The following is a 16,345-nucleotide window of genomic DNA, read 5'->3' as shown; positions in this document are numbered from 1 at the left end:
GCAGGCAGGTCCTGGCTAGCTTGATAGAAAGCCCCTCTATCATGAACAACACTAACCCACAGGGCCAGAGCTTCCAGGCTCCTTGGCTACTGCAAGAATCGGATGCTTCTCCCAGCTCTGCCTTTTGGCCGTGACTCTCAAAGACGAGCTTCCACTCAGCTGTCAAGATCCCGGTGCCCCAGACTTCGGTGCCACTTCAACTTGACCCTCCTCCTCAAGTCACTTTGGTGCACTGTGGGGCCTCTAAAAGCCTAAAGAGGAGGTGTGTTTGAAGAGAAAGGATAGATCTCTGGACTTGCAATCATGAGAAGGCTCAGGGGCTACACTTAGAGACTAAACTAGAGTAAGTTCACCCCAATTGCACATAAGGGGCAGATGTGACATGCAGAGAAAAGTCATTATTCCCTGCTATTAAATGGAAAGAGGAGGCACCTAAAACACACTAAGGTGCGTGCACCCACGCATGCATGCACGCACACCCACAGAATATATGCTATTTATGTATATATGCTATTCTTGGTTACATAGATCTAGGAAAGCAAGCAGTGCAGACCCAGTGAAATTAAGACTGGAATAAAGAAAAGGCCGAAGAATAATTTTGTTGGGGAAGCAGACCCAGAGCAGAGTAAAGCAGCTGGAAGTCCAAGTCTGTACACGAGATTCTGTTGATGGCAGAAAGAGACACTTTCACATTGGCCAAGCCATGGGGGTTTCCCTGAGTCATACTTGACTTTGTCATTAGAAGAGGTCAGTTTAAGTTAAGGTAATGGAAAATCTACGACCTTGTTTTAACATTAGAGAATCAGCCTCTAGTCAGAAAATGGTCGACTCATTTCTCCATGATTCATTACCTAGGAGCCTCGGGTTTCCTGGAATTCTTTAAAAATTCCATTTTTTTTTTTTTTTCAGAAATAACTATTAAACACCGCAATTTTGGATAACACATTTCTCTTGCAGAGGATGGAATTAATCCTCTCCATATTAAAATAAAGCTATTTGTCTTTTGTGCCCCCTGCCCCAAATAGAAATGATCCAGGTTATTTCTGAATTGCATAAAAATGTAATAATTATGTTATTCTTTTTCTTTTTGCAGTTTTGGGTGTTTGGGTTTTTTTTGTTTGTTTTTGTCTTTTTGCCTTTTCTAGGGCCACTCCTGAGACATACAGAGGTTCCCAGGCTAGGGGTCTAATCAGAGCTGTAGCCGCCGGCCTACACCAGAGCCACAGCAATGAGGGATCTGAGCTGCGTCTGCGACCTACACCACAGCTCACGGCAATGAGGGATCCTTAACCCCCTGAGCAAGGCCAGGGATCGAACTCACGACCTCATGGTTCCTAGTCGGATTCGTTAACCACTGCGCCACGACGGGAACTCCCTGCAAAGTTTTATATATTACTATTGTTGATATAGCTACCATTCACTCATAGGTATTTATTAAATATTTACTATATGCTGAACAGTATTCTAGGGACTAACCCCGATTGTCACAAAACAAGAAGCCCTATAGATATGTCTAATCCTTACAACGATATGGAAAAGTGGGGATTATTCTTCCCATCTAATAGAAGGGAAAACACCGAAGATTACAGAGCTTAAGCAGTTTGCCCAAAGTCACACAGCTAATAAAAGGCAAGGCACTTTCTGATTATCTGATTGTACAGCACACTTTTTGCTAAACCGTAACAAATCTTAAAAACTTGTTTTCATTTTTCCTGTTAATCTATCGAAAATTTTTATTGTTACTCTTGGTTCTCACTGCTGGTATCAGCTGTTTAGCTGGTCAGTATTTAATTTCCTTCTATTTATTTCGTAAGCAGGGAAACTCTGATACCCAAGTGCTTCAATATCTCCCTTATGCTAGGAAAGTTCCAGGGAAAGTAAACTCAAACTTTGGTGGGAGAACATTAGAGAGGCCTGGGAAGCCTTGATCAAGGGCATTTGGGAAACTAAGAAGTTCTGGAATCTGCTCTTAATAAATATTCACTAGTACCTTTGAAATAAATTCAAATAGGATTAGTTACTAGAGTATCAGCTAGTTCTATCACCAAGTGCCATTCCAGAATGTATTTTGAAGTCAAATATAAGTAATTCTGAACTTGCTATTTACGGCTGCCCATAGATCTATTCTGTTTAGCACAATAACCAAGACTTGGCTATAACTAGGTCAATGTGCTTAGCTCCTTGTAACGCACTGGTGTGCTGGAAAGATAGACAAGGTGGTATTTTTGTTTTATGTTGGTTTTCACTAGTGGAGACTCAGAACTCAGCAACTATAGTTCAAATGGGTTCAATTCTTTGCGGTCATAACTGTAGGCATGTGTCATGGTATGGAAGGTAGCAGAATATGCCATTCCAAAATGTGCCCCTTGGGCACAAGGATTATTTTAAGCCGAAGGCAAATGAGAAAAAGCATTCGAGAAAAGTTCTCTGCCCTCCATTTGCCTAAAAGCAGGACATAAGTTTGCGCAGAGTCCCCCTTCCTCTCTATCAGAAAGACAGACGTTAATCACCAGAGATAAGTGTAGACCCCTATCAGCCCAGCACCAGAGGCATCTACATAACAATCTTTACTCACTAGACCTTATCTTCCTTAGTTCTCACAAATATTTACATTCCCGCAATTTCCCACCTAAATACATTTTCCTTTGTCTCGTCACTTCTCTAAAAATGTATTGTTCATTTGTTGAGATGGTGTATAAGCCCAAGTTCTAACCACCCCTTTGAGGTACTCGTTGCTAAGTATTCCTACGTGTATGTCAGATGCACATGTTAATAAACCTCTTTGGTTTCTCTTGTTAATCTGCTTTTTTGTCCATCTAACTTATAGGACCCCAGGCAGAGAGCCTAGGAGGTGATAGAGAAAAAGTGTTTTCCTCCCCAAGGCCATGAATGTCACCTGGCATGTGTGCAAAAGTAGAAAAAAGGCTTCTGACCTCCTCTGGCTGTGTTTTGGTTGTAAGACTTGAGCCTGACTCTTGCTGGGAAACAGATGCTCCAAAGTAAAAGTAGTTTCAAGAAATGATGGTTAGTTGTTGGGTCCAGAAGGATATTCTTCCCAGAGAACATGGTTATCAGTCCCCTTCCAGATTCAAGGTGGATGACTTGGCAGGACATTCACATATTAACTTAAAATATTTATCAAGATATTCATGTTTACGCCAAGCAAAAACATAAAAAAACTTTCTTGCCCTGTCTTATTTAAGAAACAAGCAGATCTTTAGGATGTAAGGTTCCACTTATTCTGGCTTTCGTCTTCCATTCAGGTTATGGTATGGGTGGTATTTCACATATATCTGACACGGACATTATACCATTATATTATTATCCTGATTTGCCACTAGATCTGAGAGGACTAAACCAAAGAATAGCTAATGGCCTTCAGTGCAGTTTGGTTGGGAACCATAAAAACTCACGGTGGGTGAGCTCATCCAAGCCTGACAAGAATGGGGTGTTATTTATGCTTGCATTTCTAGCATACATCACAGGATCTAGAATACAGAAGCCATTCACTAATGCTGTTAAATATGAAAATACTGATAGTAGCCGTGGTATGGATGCCTTCCCTCTCTTAGAGGGGCTCATCTGCAGGATTATCCTGAGAGTTTCCCCTGGTTGCCGATGGATAAATCTGGATTTGCTCAGCAAAACCTAGGTTCACCTCTGTAGATTCCACTCAAAGTTTTCTTTTTCCCTCTCTACCGTTTTCTTTGGTGGGCTGACATTTTGAGAAGTTGTTTACTCTGCCTGGGGCCAAATAAGACTATTTTTCCCTGTGAAAGAGCTTAGCTTCACCCTTGAGTTTTATCTGGCCCTGTGAGGGGGGAGGGCCATTCAGACTCTGGGTCCACTGACCACAGGGGTCATCTCACCTCATTGTCTAGCAGATTCTCTTTCCGTAGAGGGTCAGAGCATACAGTCATCACCATTGTCTTTGAAGATTAAGTTGGGGGAGGTCGCGGAGATTCAGATGTCAACTTCTTGTCTTTCTGCTAAAGATAAGTCACCATAGAACTCCCAAGAAAAGAGGGGCTGCCATTTGTCCCCAAGGGCTATTCACTTTTGGCTTTTGATAGAAGGACTCTGCTTTGGGGACTGCTGCTCCCTTACCTTCTTCAGGTCTTTGCTTGAATGTTGTCTACTCAGAGAGGCCTTCAGGGAACACAATATTTAATGTCACCACCTCCCCTCCCAGGAATCCCTGTCCCCCTCTTCTTTATTTAGCTCCATAGCAGCAGCATCTGATCTGCTATAAATGTCATTTCCTTACCTTCTTTCTTGTTTCTCTTTCCATGAGACAATACACATCCGATGAAGGCAGGAATTGTTCACCCTGTCGTCACAGTCACTAAAACCGTCTCTGGTTCAACACGACTTGTGGACAGAGGGAAGGAAGGAAGGGAGGAGGGTGGAGGGGGAGAAGGGGGGAGAGAAAATGGGGAGAGAGAGAGGAAGGAGGGAGGGAGAAGCTGGGAATTGGGGAAGGAGAGTTTAGAGCAAGGAGCTGAGCGCCTCAAGAGAAGCACTAAGGGGGAAAGGCTTATTGTTTTGACCTTCTCTAAAGGTGTGAGTCTACGTTTAGATAGACATTAATTGACATGTGGAGAAGAACCTAGGAGTTTCTAGGACAAATCAGATTATCAGAACTTCAAAAGAGCCACAGAAACTGTTGTTATACATACATGCTCATGCACACACTTAATCTTTGTATAACACACATATTTGTGCTTGTGTCCTTTCATATATGTTTCCTCATGGAAAGGTTTGCCAATGTATTTATGCAAAGAGATTTGTTAGAATATGATATTGATGAGGTCATGACCGCAGGTTCAAGCCTCAAATGGACCAATTATATTGATCTCGTCTAACTGCCCAGCATGTACCTCCAAGTCCAACCATTGTTTCAAAAATGCGTTGAAATTACTTGTTTAGCACAATGGTGATGAGACAAATGTATGGGACTATTGAAGGATGGAAGCAAATCCATTACTGCGCCTGGAGAAGCAGCTCAAAATTCCAGACCCACTGCATTTGGGTCAAGAGATCAGTAGGTGTTTACTCACAGAGGCTGGCACACAATTCCCAGCTTTCTTTCCAGATTCAGAAATGCAACTTGGTTTTTGAAACAGCTTCCTGAGTACAGAAGTCAATTCAGGAATAAATGATAAAAATCTTTGCTTCTTTCACATAAGGACAAAACTTCTGATTATCAGATCATTTTCTTCTAATATTGGGAGGCAAAGAGGCAAAAAAAAAAAAAAAAGCTCAGTGTGGATAGCTCCCATTGCTTGTACACCACTGGCTAAAAACCAACAACTTTGAGATACCAAGGGCTTAGTTTTTTTCTTATTAATATTATTCACTTAATTCATAAAGTTTTTGATAACTTGCTACTTGTAAGGTATGGAACTAGTCTTGCAAGATGTCGAAAACGAGTCAGGTATTGCCTTAAGAACTTACGACCAATAGGAGAAATAAGACAGTAAAGTCTTGTTGGCATCCTGTGGTTTTGCCATAGTTATGATGTGATCAAAAGCAATAAGACCAGTTATGAATGATTCAGTCTTTGCTTTCTCACTCAACATGCACAAATATGAAAATATGCATTTTGAACAAAGAAAAACTGGGAGCATGCCCACCCAAACTACTGTAAGTTTCCCCAATCAAATTCATACACCTCTATGCAACAGGCTCAAAAATCTAAAATCTTGCAGCAGTTGCACTGCAGTCAAAACTGCGAGGTTCACAGAGATCACCCAAGAAGCCAGGATGAGGCCTTGCAAGGAGGAATCCCAGCACTTAATCTCAATCCAAGTTTTCGAAATTTAAGATAAACTTTAGCATACCTGATGCAAAGAGGAGTGGAAAGCCACGCTGAATGGAGTGAGCTGAGTCTCCTGCAGAATTTCTATCCAATTATCAGCTGGGAGAGTCAGTGGTAGGAGACATAAAAGGTGGGGTTGCTTTTTTTTGTAAAAGTCTCAGAAGTTACTGTTATAAAGTAACAACCCTTGGAGTTCCCTGGCGTGGTACATCGGAAACGAATCTGACTTAGGAACCTCGAGGTTGTGGGTTCGATCCCTGGCCTTGCTCAGTGGGTTAAGGATCCGGCACTGCCATGACCTGTGGTGTAGGTCACAGACATGGCTTGGATCTGGCATTGCTATGGCTATGTTTTAGGCCAGCAACTACAGCTCCAATTAGACCCCTAGCTGGGAACCTCCGTATGTTGTTCAGGCAGCCCTAAAAAGACAAAAGACAAAAAAAAAAAAAAAAAAAAAAAAAAGTAACAACACTTACTGCAGTAATGGACATGGCTGCTCAGGCAAAAATAGATCCCCTGGTGGAGTTTCTCCTGAGGGCTCCTGCAAGCATGGTGGAGATACCTAGCCCCCTTGTTTTACATTTTTCATACAATTTTTTAGAAGTTGCTTTCCATTTACAGTTATTACAAAAATACTGGCTATATTCCTCATGTTGTCCACGGGGAATCAACATCCTTGAGCCTGCCTTACACCCAATAGTTTGTACCTCCCACTCTCCTATCCTATGTTACCTTGCCCACTGGTAACCACTAGTTTGCTCTGAGTCTCTTTTTTAGTTATAGTCATTAGCTGTAATTTTTTAGATTCCTCATAAAAGTGATATCATATAGTATTGGTCTTTCTCTGACTTGTGTCACTTAGCATCATGTCCTCCAGGTCTACCCATGTTGTTATAAATGGCAGGATTTCCTTCTTTCTTATGACTGAATAATATTCCAGATGGGATTATATACACGGTGGCTTGAGCATCTGCTTTACATATATATTGTTCATCCATTCATCTGTTGAATAGTCTTTATTCTTTATATACATGTTCTCTATCCATTCATCTATTGAGGGACACTTGAGTTGCTTCCATACCTTGGCAATTATAAATAGTGCTGCTATGACCACTGAGTCCCCCTTATTTTAGACCCATGCTCCCTCCTGAAGTGTGGAGTTGGGTGTTACAAGTGCTTCCAAACACTAATTGGCAATTGGAGAAATGGTGAGTGGCAAAGATTCTGGGAGTCAGGAGAGCATCTGCTCTGCTATCTCTGCCACCAACACACACACACACACACACACACACACACACACACACACACACACGATGTAGAAAAAGTGCCTCAAGGTCTGTAAAATTCATCAGGAGTCCCAGGCGCCCTTGACCCTGGTAGTCCTGGTTGCAGAGCCCCTGGAAGGCAGGAGCCAGTGGCTTTCAGATTAGAGAGGGAGCGTCAGGAGGGGCAGTAGCAAGGGCAGCCCCCGGCCCCATGGGAGCAGCGGCCTCCTACCCACCTTTCCGTCTGGCTTTCACTTTCAGCTCTCCTGACCTTTTCCCGGCATCCTGGGTCCAAATGATCAGGGCACAAAGACAATTATTTTGCTCAGCATTTCTGGAAAGAAAATTCCCTTCCCATCAGAACCCCTAAGGTTTGTTCTCGATGTTTCCACTGTAACTGAATATGGTAGGAGCTTTTTGGCATTGCTGTGGTGTCTTTTGCTTAATTGAAATACTCAAGTGTTTGGTTTTTTGAATGACCTGAAGTTGCTATCAGAAAAATTGATAATGGTGTCTTGGAAGCCATGAATAAGGTGACTATCAATATGACTGAGGAAAGTAATTAGTGACAGACAACTTGTCAGATGAGTCAGCTTAGCAGATTACAGTGTTCAGATTCTTCTGAAGATAATAACCTTTCTTTTGTATGCACATGTATGTGTAAGTGTAAACTCTCTCTGGTCTTTCCTCTTCAACCCAAGACACAGACATCTGTTTTTCAAGTTCTTCTTCTTCTTTTTTTTTTTTTTTTTCTTTTTTTAAGAGTCTACTGTGTCACTCCCAAGCTTTTGTTTTGTTTCATTTTCCTTTTCAAGGCCACACTCATGGCATATGGGGATTCTCAGGCTAGGGGTCGAATTGGAGCTATAGCAACGGCAGATCCGAGCAGCATCTGCGACCTACACCACTGCTCATGGCAACACCGGATCCTTAACCCGCTGAGTGAGGCAGGGATTGAACCCGCATCCTGATGGATCCTAGTCAGGTTTGTTAACCGCTGCACCATGAAAGGAACTCCTTGTTTTTCAAGTTCTTAAAACTAGTCAATTCAACAGAATTTATTGTCAAAAACTGGGGATCTAGAAGACCAAGGCAGGAGTTCCTGTTGTGGCTCAGCAGTAATGAATCCAACTATTATCCATGAGGATGCGGGTTTGATCCCCAGCCTCGCTCAGTGGATTAAGGATCCGGTGTGGCTGTGAGCTGTAGTGGACGTTGCAGACATGGCTTGGATCTGGCATTGCTGTGGCTGTGGTGTAGGCCGGCAGCTGCAGCTCCGATTCGACTCCTGGCCTGGAAACTTCCCTACGCCCTGGGTGCGATCCTAAAAAGATAACGACTAAAAAAGAAGACTAAGGCATATTTACTCCCAAACCTCATGCCTTGATATTCACGCCTGGTCCTCCTATGTTTGCGAAATACCATCCAGTGTTTCACATTTCCACACGTCTTTTCTTGTGGTTTCCCTGAAAGAATTCCTTTCCTGCTGACCCCGTATCACTATTCTGAAGTGCTCCGCAGGCAGGGAACATCCTTCCTCCCCCTCTTGCATAGTGGGCCCTATTGGCCTTATAGAGGCTGGCCAATGTAACACCTTGTCGTCTTGCACACCTAGGAGAGCTCACTGTGAAAACTACACAACACAGAGGCGCAGCAACACTCAGCCCCTCCACCCTCTAGAACTTTAGTCTCGCTTGGCCAAACCTATCTCTCCTACTCAAAGGAAAAGAAGGGAGAGAATTCTTATAATTCCCCAGTAAGCACAGGCCAGGCTATATAAGAAGCATTCAATAAAAATATGTGTTTAGTGCCAGAAGCTCACAGTCAGTAATTCACTTAGCTACTCGTGGGTATTGATATCTTATCTTCTGCCTCTCCTGACTGAGACACTGGTGAGAAAAATGGAGGGCCAAGCCCATTTGGGTGTAAACCTGGGTAATTAAAGACATCACCTTCACTAAGACTTGACATTCCAAAAAAAAAAAAAAAAAAAAAAAGACCTTCTTAAGAAAAAATAATGCATATTATGTACTGCATATGTGTGCAATACATATACTATTTTTTATTGGGGTAAAAATCACGTAATAGAATATTTGCCATCTTCACTGTTTCTAAGTGCACAGTTCAGTGGTATTAGTGTATGCACATCACTGTGCAACAATGTCCAGAACATTTTCATCTTGCAAAACTGAAACTCTACCCATTAAACAACAAATTCCATCTCCCCCTCCACCTAGGACCCGGCAGCCACCATCCTACTTCCCATTTCTATAAATTGACTACTCTAGATACCTGGTAGAGTAGAATCATACAGCATTTGTATTTTTGTTCCTGGCTTATTTCACTTGGTATAATATTCTCAAGGTTCCGCCATGTTCCAGCATGTGTCAGAGTCTTCCTCCTTTTTGAGGCTGAATAATAGTCCATTGTGTGTATATACCATGCTTGTTTATCATTCATCTGCCGACGAACACGTGGGTTGCTTCACCTCTTCGCTACTATGAATAGTGCTGTTATAAATATGAGTGTGAAAATGTCCCTTTGAGATCCAGAAGTAGAATTGCTGGGCATACGGCAATTCTAATTTTTAGTTTTTTAGGTGTTTGGTTTTTTTTTTTTTTTTTTTTTTTGCTTTTTAGGGCCCCACCCATGACATATGGAAGTTCCCAGACTAGGAGTCAAACTGGAGCTACAGCGGATGGCCTACACCACAGCCACAGCAACCAAGGATCTAGCCGTGTCTACGATCTACACCACAGCTCACGGCAAAAGCAGATCCTTAACCGAGCTAGGCCAGGGATCAAACCCACATCTTCACACATCCTAGTCGGGGTCGTTACTGCTGAGCCACAACGGGAACTCCCTATTTTTAGTTTTTTAAGGCACCTTTATACTGCTTTCCGTAGCAGCTGCCTCATTTTACATTCCCGTCAACAGTGACAAGTGTTCTCGACACCCTTGCCAGCAGTTGATATGTTCTGTTTCTTTGATGGTAGCCATCTTACTGCGTGTAAGGTGGTATATCTCACTGTGGTTTTTATTTGCATTTCCCCAGTAATTAACAATGTTGAGAATTTTTAATATGCTTGTGGTTTGTATATCATCTTTGGGGAAATGTGCATTCAAGTCCTTTTCCTATTTTAAAAGCTGGGTTACTTTTTGGTGGTTGTTGTTGAGCTTTAGGAATTTTTCAAAGATATATTCTGGGAATTCTCTTGTGGTGCAGTGGGTTAAGGATTCAGCATTGTCACTGCAGTGGCTTGGATTGCTGCTGTGGCATGGGTTCAGCCCCTGGCCTGGGACCTTCTATATCCTGCAGGCACAGCCAAATATATGGGTGTGTGTGTGTGTGTGTGTACACACACTCATAGATTTTATATATATATATATTCTGGATATTAATCCCTCATCAGGCACATGATTTGCAAATACTTTTTTTCCATTCCAAAGCTTGCCTTTTTACTCTGTTGATTGTGTCAAATATTAAACTTGAATATGATTACAATAAAAATCTCTAGGGCTAGGATTTTAAATTTCCTGAAGATTATAGAAAACAGATTCATTCCTCATACAAACAAGACTATTTCTGAATTTCTAAAAACTACGGAACGTCAAGATTAGAAGACTATACACTGTGGGCGCACCGCCCCTCCCCAAAAAAGGAGTTCCTGCCATGGCGCAGTGGAAATGAATCCGACTAGGAACCATGAGGTTGCAGGTCTGATCTCTGGCCTCACTCAGTGGGTTAAGGATCCGGTGTTGCCATGAGCTGTGATGTAGGTCTGAGACACGGCTCAGATCTGGCGTTGCTGTAGTATAGGCTGGCGGCTACAGCTCCAATTGGACCCTTAGCCTGGAAGCCTCCATATGCCGTGGGTGTGCCCCCCCCAAAAAAAAACGATTAGGAGACTAGACATCAGGGTATGGAAATTTTCAACATATGTGAAGCATAACAAGCATGGCTTGATTGATAAAAGAGAAGTGGTATGTGAAAGATGGAAGATAAGCAAGCAGGTGCAGACCCTGAGGCAGGTGGGCACCTAAAGTAATGAAGGGAATGCAGAACCACCCTCCAAAATCAGGATTCTGGTCTGGAAACTGAAGGTGAAAAGAGAGGACCCTCATCACCTGGTACAAAAATCATGAAATAAAAGGACAAGAGAACAGCAGCAACATAAACTCACTCAAGATTTAAGTTTGTTCAAGAATCCGGCTTCCAGGACACAAGGAGGAAAATCAGGGATGTTTAGAGTACAGTCCCATTAAGACCAACAGGAAAACAATAGGCTCCTGCATGACCACTCTGTGGCTCTAAGGGAACTGATGACAGCAAATATCACGGAGAAAAAGGAACAACAAAATTGATTTCATATTTTTAAATCTCAGCCCATAAAACAAAGCTTTACTTAAAAATTCAAAACCTAAGCGCACTGGGAACTGGACTCCTTCTTGGCTCTTGACTGCCAGGCCCAGCCCAAGTTCATTGGCAAGGAATTCTGTCCAGAATCCTCTGTGCTTCCAGCTGGAGAGGCAGTGTGAAGCCTCAGGTGACCCTGGCTGGACAGCACGAAGATGGAAAGCTCAGAATAGTCTAACCCTGCTGCCACATTTGAGGCCGACCTAAGTCAACGGGCAGGTGCCAGAGCAAATAGAGACATTAGATATTGATTTTGGAAAGTTATCCCAGAAAACTGACCTGGGCCAGAGAGAGCTTAGCAGTCTGGATGTGAATGAGGAGGGCAGCAGCCTGTCAGAGGACCGCCGACTTCTGTCCACTCAGCAGCTCGCGCCAGGGAGACCTGAAGAGAGAGGCTTCCCAAGTGGCAGAACCAGGCCCAGCATGCCCGGTGGACAATGGACGTGATGATTAATGACCCTAAGGCACATGCAGACACTGACTTAAAGTTCTATTAATCTTGCACTAATAAAAAAGCCAGCTTAAACAAATAAAACAGAGTACCTCCTTCAGGCTGTGCTGTGTGGGAGAATCAAGGAAGTACAGGTCACCTAATTTTCTGCTGCAAAGCATTCCTAGAAACACAGGCAAAAACAGATCATTATACAGCAGGCTGTGCTTTCCTGTAAGGATGAGACTGTCATTTGAGGTCGATGTCCTGATCTAGGATATGACCAGCAATAAGTTATAAGGCAAAGCTCCATGTATATATTTTTATACTTTTTTTTTTTTTTAAATCTTTTTAGGGCTGCACCTGTGGCATATGGAAGTTCCCAGGTTAGAGGTCCAGTCGGAGCTGAAGCTGCTGGCCTACACCACAGCCACAGCCACACCAGATCCAAGCCATGTCTGTGACCTACGCCACAGCTCACAGCAACGCTGGATCCTTAACCCACTGAGTGAGGCCAGGGATTGAATCTGCGTCTTCATTGATACTAGCTGGGTTCACTACCACTGAGCCATGATGGGAACTCCTAAATTTTTATACTTTTAAAATAAGAAAAGTGTTCAAGTTTCTATAAAATGTACTTTACATGTTGATTATATAGAATCCCTATCAACTATAAACTATCTATAAGGTACATAAAGATGCAACTCTGTCATTTCAAAATTTCTTTTTCTTTAAAAAATTTTTTTATTAAACTATAGTTGATTTAGTTTAATAAATGTTCGTTCCTTCAATATCTGCTGTACAGCAAAGTGACCCAGACACACACACACACATTTTTTCCATACTATCTTCCATCTGCATCAAAGCAGCACATTTAAAAATTTGTTTATTTTTTAAATATACCTCTCTGATACAGATAACAGCACTTGCCTACATTTATTGAGCACTTACTGAATGTCACTGCATGCCAAGAGCTTTACCTGCATTATGTTATTTAATCCTCTCAACAAATCTATAGGAAACTAAGGCTTAAAAGGGTAACATCACTTTGTCTAAAGACAATTATTTAATAAGTGATTGAACTGGGATTTCAATGCAAGCCATCTCCTTTCAGAACTGGGTTCTTAACGCTGTACTCTACAACCGAAAACAGTACAGTTTAAGCATTTCACCCATCCACGGAATTTGAGAGCTGGACAAGGCACCAGATAGCATTTATGTTGTAAATAATGACCAGTAAGATCGAGAGAGGTGAAATTACTTATAAGGGTTTCTTAGCGACAGGGCCAAGGCTGGAATTTCATTAATTTCTAGATCCAAATTCTTTCCACCTCACTCAACTGACCCGAGACAGTCTCTTCTCCTTTTAGTCAAACAATTTTAAGACAGGGTATGATTTCCATATACAAAATGAATACTCAAGTTCCCTGAAGAATACCAGTTAAGATTTGCTTACCTAACCTATTAATTACCTATTACCTTAAAACTTGGTGGTTTTGAAACAACAAATTCACTGTCTCATATTTTTGTGGGAAGGAATTCAAGAGGTTGGGCTGGGTTGTCCTGGCTCAGGATCTCTCATTTCTTTGCCAGTAGGCTGTTGGTGGGGGCTGCAGACATCCGAAGGCTTGCCTGGGGCTGGGGGATCCACAACCAGGATGGTACCCTGAAACACCTATTGGCAGGAGGCCTTGGTTCTTCACCATGTGGGCTTTCCTACTGGCTGTCGGGTGGCGTGGCGCTCAAGTGGAGGGGAATCGGGTCCACGTTCTTGAAAGACAAGAGTCAAAAACCACATCTACCTACTAAAACTCCTCCTCCTCTTCCTCCTTCCTGCTTCCCCCCCCCCCATCCTCCCTCATTCCTTCCTCTCTCCCTCCCTTTCTCTTTCTTTGGTCCTTCTCTCCCTCCCATTCTCTTTTTCTCCCCTCTCTTTCTTTCCCTTTGGCTAACAGAGCCTTTGTTTTGTCTGTGTCCTTCCCTCCTTCAATGTGACTCAGAGACAAATCCTGATTAGTCTGAGTCAACCATAGCAATCACATTCCCCTTAACAGTGACTGGTTTTCAAAGGAACATATGACCCAATCATGGCGAGAATACTTCGGGGGAAGTCTGTTGGAGACTCTATGAGAAAGATTTCCTTCCTCTTAAAAATAGCCACAGATGAAGAGATGTTATCCTCTGTCGTGGGACCCTTTCATGTGTTGATGGGACACCTGGAGCTGCTGCAACCCTTTTGCAACCATCAGGAGAGCAAGTCTGCGGACACGGGTAACATACTCAGGGAACAGCAGGAGGAAAATTAAAGACAACCTAGGTCCTGATGATGCTGTCAGGTTACTGCATTAACCAACCCTGGAGAATATGCCCTACCCCTTCAATTCTTATTGTGAGAGATAATACAGGAGTTCCCATCATGGCTCCGCAGAAATGAATATGACTAGTATCCATGAGGATACAGGTTCCAGCCCTAGCCTGGCTCAGCAGGTTAAGGATCTGGTGTTCCTGCAAACTGTGGTGTAGGTTGCAGACACGGCTCAGATCTGGCGTTGCTGTGGCTCTGGTATAGGCCGGCAGCTACAGCTCCGATTTGACCCCTAGCCTGGAACCTCCATATGCCTCAAGTTTGGCCCAAAAAAGCAGAAAAAAAAAAAAAAAAGAGAGAGAGAGAGAGAGAGGTAATACATATTCTTTATTGTCTAGGCCATTTTGAGTTATATTTTCTGTTATTTTCAAAGGCCAGACCACCTGACATCCTGTACAGGATGAATTCCTGTTCCAAAAGGTGGAGGTAGTGCTTTCTTTGACATAATCCGAGGCCAGAGTCACAAAGCACTGAGTAATTCAGAATCTGCAATGAGTCACACAGACTCATAAGGACTTTCCAGGCTACAGGAACAACAACAAAAACGCTTTTCCCCAGTCAGGACAATACATCCCACCAATTATTTCCAACTATTTTCTGATCATCCTTGGAAACTTAGAGTTGGCGAAAGGGAAAGAAGGAAAGGAAGAATAAGAGCCTGACCTCCTTGCTTACACTGGACCTGTCACCTGAACCATCCTCTCCCCTCCCATCGCCTCTAACCAGCTAAATCTTACTTCCTTTTCAGGTTTTCTTTCCTTTCTCTCTCTCGCTTTCTCCCTCCTTGCTTTCTCTTTCCTCCTCCCTCCCTCCTGCCTTTCTCTCTCACCCTCTTTCTTCCTTTTTTTTTTTTTTTTTTTTGTCTTTTTGCCTTTTCTAGGGCTGCTCCCCTGACATATGGAGGTTCCTAGGCTAGGGGTCCGCTGGCCTACGCCAGAGCCACAGCAACTCGGGATCTGAGCTGCGTCTACAACCTACACCACAGCTCACGGCGACACCGGATTGTTAACACACTGAACAAGGCCAGGGATCGGAACCCCCAAAATCATGGTTCCTAGTCTGATTCGTTAACCATTGAGCCGCGATAGGAACTCCCCTCCCTCTTTCTTTCTCTCTCTTCCTTCCTTCCTTCTTTCTTTCCTTTCTTTCTTTCTCTCTCTTTCTCTCTCTCTCTCTCTTTCTTCTCCCTCCCTTCCTTCCTTCCTTCTTTTATTTTATGGCCACACTAGTGGCATATGAAAGTTCCCTGGCCAGGGACTGAGTCCGACCTGCAGTCGTGACCAACTCAAGCCACTGCAGTCAGATTCTTAAGCCCCTGCACCACAGTGGGAATTCAGAGCTTCTCAAGTCACTTCTTGTCCAAGAAATCTGAGAGCACTGCAGTTCATTTCGCTTTGATCTGTAATTCCTCTGGAGTCAGAGTAAGTCATTTGCTAACCACCTGGAGACATCTCTTGGGTTATGTATTCCACATTGCTTTTTCTCTAGTTAATTTCCTTCCTTCTCTAGGATATTCTACATGTCCATGAGCTCAGAGACTCTATTTCATTTTTAGAGGCTCATATGGTATCTACCTGCACATGGTGAATGTTGATAACTAGGTTTTAATGTGCTGATTTAAAGGTAAGTGAAAATACAGGGGTAGAAAGAAGAGAGAATGGGAAAACGTAGGAATGTGTGTAATCTTGATTTGGCCTATCTTAGAATTTACAAAGTAGTGCTCCAGGGGCAGTGTGATCTGGATGGCTTAGGGCTCCTAACATAAACATGCTATTTTCTCCATCCCCCCTGCACCTGGGTACCAGATAGGGAAGCTGATTGGTTCATGGATGTACATTTGCCAGGCTCTCAAAAGAGCCCATGTTCTCCAGGATTCTGTAGTCCCTGAGGCTTTTAGTCATGGCCTGCTTCACTCAAATGTGTTGTCAGCCCGGCCCCTTTAAGCACTTGTATTTCCAAGTTTCAGGGTATGAAATAACAGTAAAAACAACTGATACCACTGTAATTTTTGTTAAGGAATTTTTAAGTAGGTTCCAAATGGACCTGA

General features: G+C 43.0%; 1 long non-coding RNA gene across 4 annotated transcripts in view; it reads right to left on the bottom strand.

Annotated features, from left to right (window-relative positions):
- LOC110262147 overlaps nt 1–16,345 on the bottom strand; it is a 115,567-nt gene that overhangs the window by 15,953 nt on the left and 83,269 nt on the right. Inside the window, exons 2-6 of one of the 4 annotated variants that reach the window (XR_002346758.1) lie at nt 12,047–12,117; nt 11,783–11,962; nt 4,268–5,920; nt 4,108–4,149; nt 3,870–3,989 (exon numbers count right to left, since the gene is read on the bottom strand). This is a non-coding gene — a long non-coding RNA (uncharacterized LOC110262147). The remainder of the gene's footprint in view (nt 1–3,869; nt 3,990–4,107; nt 4,150–4,267; nt 5,921–11,782; nt 11,963–12,046; nt 12,118–16,345) is intronic. The other 3 variants (XR_002346757.1, XR_002346759.1, XR_002346760.1) reach the window with 3 other exon arrangements.

Source organism: Sus scrofa, chromosome 8, assembly GCF_000003025.6.
Source record: "Sus scrofa isolate TJ Tabasco breed Duroc chromosome 8, Sscrofa11.1, whole genome shotgun sequence".
Taxonomy (NCBI): domain Eukaryota; kingdom Metazoa; phylum Chordata; class Mammalia; order Artiodactyla; family Suidae; genus Sus; species Sus scrofa.
The sequence above is the reverse complement of the archived record's forward strand: the minus strand, read 5'-3'. Positions and strand labels throughout refer to the sequence as shown.